This window comes from Heloderma suspectum, chromosome 4 (assembly GCF_057233095.1).
Source record: "Heloderma suspectum isolate Gila_16-S chromosome 4, 16-S_ref, whole genome shotgun sequence".
NCBI classification, from domain to species: domain Eukaryota; kingdom Metazoa; phylum Chordata; class Lepidosauria; order Squamata; family Helodermatidae; genus Heloderma; species Heloderma suspectum.
In genome coordinates this window covers 59,571,040-59,575,941 of record NC_139461.1, presented here as the reverse complement: position 1 = coordinate 59,575,941, position 4,902 = coordinate 59,571,040, and positions in this window count along the sequence as shown.

The following is a 4,902-nucleotide window of genomic DNA, read 5'->3' as shown; positions in this document are numbered from 1 at the left end:
TGGCACAATGAACTAGCCTTCCTTCTACTCATATTCAAGCTCTGGTTATCAGATTCACCTAATTATACAAATTCCTCAGGGGACTGTTTGGATTTCCCCTCTCAGCCTCTTAGGTTGTTTTTTGTTTTTAACTAGATATGTTTTTGCTCTTCTGCAAGCCTTTGGGTTCCCTCATGCCTAAAGATACCTCTCTCTTGTGTGTGGATAGGTACTGTTTTGGCTAGATGAGAATACATCTTTGGATAATTTATTCACTATTAGTATATGTGATTTTACAATGTATCATATACTTGTGAAATTAGTAATTATCAGCTGCAGGATAAATGTTACTCCTGAATGCATGAGCAAAGGTGTACAAGGTAATCCACCCAAATTGTTAGATGGCTTAGTTGGTCCTAAATCTCTTTAGTCCCATTGAATTCAGTAGGACTAAACTTGCAGAGGTGCAAGTAGGTCTTAAGGCAGTGGTTTGTGGGCTGCAGCACTGGAAAGGGGTGCCTTCTCAGAACAAATCTGGATATCTTCAGCAAAGTTGTTCAATTCAAAACAGATACTGCAAGCTTCAAGCCAGCCTTCCCCAACCTGGTGCCCTCTCGGTATGATGGACTACAACTCCCAGCATCCCCAGCCAGGCTGGGGAAACTGGGAGACATAGTCCAACATATCTGGAGGACTTTGGGTTGGGCAAGGATAGCTTAAGCCATATTCTGCTGGCATGACCAGCAGTGCAAGCGTATCACCTGTCCATATCGGTGACCTTTTCACCATCACCGTAATACCCATTTCATCTTCTGAGCCATGCAAACTGTGAAAATTAAAGAGTTCATTCCAAGACAGAGAACATGCCAGCTCCTGCACTAAAGAATTGTTTTCAGTATCTGAGACAGAGACTTCAGAAAGCAGAAGCGGGGAGTGGGCAGGACACAGCGTGCTCTTTCACCAACTTCTGAGTTAAACAAAGCAGGAATTGGCTGAGAGATGCAAACCAGGGCCCCACCTACATGAGCCTTTTACTCCAGGGTGGCTGCGAGTCAAGGTCCCTCGGGACAGATGACATAGTCGCCACTTCGCAGCCATCCGTGGTTTTGTCCCTGAAAATGTGCATTTCCAAGGAGGCATTTTGCTGCGATGTTTTCCATTTGTTGCGGGTTTCCCGTGGTTGCAAGCCATCTGTCCCTTCCCCAAACCTTCATATTTTGCGGTGGGAATGTTGTAGGTATGCATAGTGCTTGCATCACTCTGTGACGCCCCTTTACTCCCCCCGTCCCTTCACAGCTGCACAGTTACAGAGGCACAGAGAGGCGTTTTCATTTATTTAATCACATTTTTGCAGCTTCGTATCTTCGCAATGGTTTATTTGAACTCAGTGCCCAAGGGCCGGGGGGGATCTTGGGGGAGGACCAACTTCGCTCCGGCCATCATGTCGGAGCGATGGGTAGGCACGTACCACTCACGCGAACCATTGCGAGAGTCTCAGGCTGTGGAACTGGCAAACAGATGGCATGGAAATGAAGGGACACAGAACACCCACTTTTTACCTAAGGAGGGATGGAAAGACACAATAGACCCCATAAAATACAAAACAGACACTGCAGTCTTGCACCCCCACGCTCATGGGACTGCATAGCTGCGCATCAAAGTATAATGGCAAAAAAAAAGGGCATGGAGTCTGTTAGGGGAGCGCACAGTAAATTGTGAGTATATACCATTAGAATCTAATTCAAAGCTGCAATGCTGCACAATTGTGAGGGGTGTGTGTGTGAAAGCGGTGCCATGTAGATGGAGCCCAGGTCACTGTGTGCCTTAAAAATCCCTTGCCACTGAGAAGATGGTGAGAACATGTCTAATAGGCCAGTGATGCCTGGGACACAGAATTAGCAGACACCTCCTCCCCTCCCCCAGATCTTTCATTTGCCCATGCTCAGATGTTATAGTTTTTATCCAGAGGCATAATAAATATCTGATAGGGAAGTACATCTACTGATCTTTATTTATTTAATTTATATCCCATCAAGGAGGTAAAGGTGGCATACATGGTTCTCTTCCCCCCCCACACACACACACATTTTTATCCTCACAACAACCCTGTGAGGTGGATTAAGCTGAGAGATAGTGAGTGGTCCAAGGCCACCAGTGAGCCTCATGGCTGAGTGGGAATTTGAACCTGGGTCTCCCCAGCCCAATACCCCAACCCCCAAACCACACCAGCTCTGGATTGTAAAGGAAGGCAATGCACTCGATTTCAAGCTGGTACATGCAAGCAGCTTTTAAATTCCCGGATAAACTGATGTGTGTTTGCCAGCTAAAACAACATCCAACTCCTTTAAATTGTGTAGGCTAGTAATGTTTTAAGTGTGAAAACTGAACTACACTTGTCCAGACTTTCTAAACTATGCATAAGGACTCTGTCAAGAATACTACTAAATCCAAAACACAATGCAGTCATTTAACAACAACTTCACTGGTTCTGAATTATTTGTGGCAGGGGGTGGGGAATGCTACAGTGGGGTAGAGTTTATTATTTTTATGTTTATTATTATGGGGTAGAGTGTGACTTGGTTGAATTTACTGCATATATAATACAAGCACTACTTTTATGATTTGTTAGCTGTCACATACGTCACTTTCATGTTTTATTTTTCACCTTTCCAGTTGAAGACATCGGCTCATTCCCCCCAGCCTAAACATCTCATGCTATGATCACATTAGATAATATAAGCTAAGCAGTGTCTGGCCTCACTAGTTCATCACATGGGTGAGAGACCTTCAAAAAGAATTCTGGTTACTGCAGGATGTATCAGTCGAGTTTTTCTTTTGATGTTTATACTGAACCACCAACATCCTGTTCTTTTGTAGTATTATTTATTTATTTGTTTGTTTGTTTGTTATATTTTTAATCCTCCCAATAACCAACATTCTCTGGGCAGATTACAACAATTAAAAGACTAAAATATAGACAGTTAAAAATATACAATGCAAACACATATATGATACAAACACAATAATTAAAGGATATATAACATGTTCCTAAGGTATGTTTTTATTGGGTCCCCAATCCAAAGATTCTTGTGTGCAGCACTAGCTGTGTGTGAAGATCTGGATGCACATGCTCACCTAGCAGATGGTTGGCCACCATTAACTTTGACAGCCATTGGTCACATGTTCTAGATTCAGTTCCTCATCCCCAAAGTGCAGCAATTGGTACTATCATAACTGACTGTGCAGACCGTCAGTATTCAGTGCTGCATCCATAGCACCAGTTCAGCAAAGGCAACCACATGTGCAGACCTGGACTTAGAGATCCAGCAACAGCAATTCCTTTTGTACATGCAGAGCCTCTTCCAAAAGCTGATCCACCTGCAGAGGTCAAAGGCAGCACAGTCCCACAGGAGGCAGGCGCTTTCTCACAAAACAGCCAGGTTTTCCACAGACAGGGTCATGCCCCCATTGACTTGGCAACATGACCGCTTCCTTTGGCCTAACCACCAGCTCAGCATGTCTGGAAGGGAACATACAAATCATCCTGTCTGGAACAATAGGAGTGCAGCCATGGGATGCTTCCAAACCAAGGGCTCCTAGGGCTACCAGTCAGAAAGCATTGTGCAGCTATTCCCCCTTTTCTTAACAGATTTTCTGTGATAAGAGAAAATATGGAAGAAGTGGAGGAAAAGCACGGGAGGGTTACAAGTGGAAGATGACAACGTCTGGACACATACATGTAAAATTCTGTCAATAAGGCAGGGCGATGGTTCCATAAAAGCCTTGTCTTGAAGAACCCTTGGACAGCTCAAGAGCCAGATGAAAATCCTATAGGCCAGATACACCCCACACACCATAGTTTACCCATCCCTTCACTAGGGGGCCTTAAGCACGCAGCCTCAGTTTCTTCCCACCTGTAACATAAGGATAATCATGCTAATCAGCCTTAGGGCGTAATCCTATGCAGATAGGCAGCCACCTCTGAACTCGGAGGGGACCGCCTATCCAATGCAGGGCAGGAGAAGCACGGAGAGGATCATTCCCTCGGCGCTTCTCCTGCCCTGCATTTGTGGCTAGGCAGCCGATTTCAGCTGTCTAGCTGCGGCCTGAGGCAGGGTGGGTGTCATGGAAATACATGCCAGTATTTCTGCCCTCCCCGCCCTGGAACAGCCCACAGAACGCCCCGTCTTGGCTGCTCCACGCTCCTCTTGTGAGCATGGAGCATGGGGCTGTTCCGCGCTGCCTGCGAGGCGGCATGGAAGGGGAGGAAGGTCGGTTCTCTGGGAACCGGCCTTGGAGCACAGGCTCCAAGGTCGGTTCCCGGAAAACCAGATATCCTTTGGCCATCTAGCCACTAACTAGCAGCCATAGGATTCTCCCTTCCAGTGCTATTGAAAAAAACTATTTAGATAAAGTATGAGAAGAACTTTGAACACTCAAAAAGCACTATATTAACGTAATGATGATGACGATGACTACAACTGGTGGAGTGTCCCAATGCCCATTACCTTGACTGGAAGACTATTAGTATGGATTTCTAATGTGTGTGGAAAGCTGGAATTCCACAGTATCTGTCTTAGATGGAGACTAAATGCATCATCTCAACACTGTGAAACAGCCTTAAAAACAGAACAGCATGAAGTCCTATTTTTATGTCCAAGCTTCTGTTGTGAACAGAATCAGTGATCTCAGCATACAGGGTTTCAATTATCTCTGGATGACATTGCTGCTTTTTTTTTTTTTTTTGGCTATACCACCTCTTCCCCCTTCCACACCCCACCCCCGCGCACTCCTTTTTAATTTAATTTAATCCAGAGGAATGGATTACTGTTATCTGTTAGCAGGACAGGCAAGGGCCAAGAATTCAATTAGGACATTACAAAGAGGATGGCTGACTCTTTCTCACATAGAATGTATGTAGAA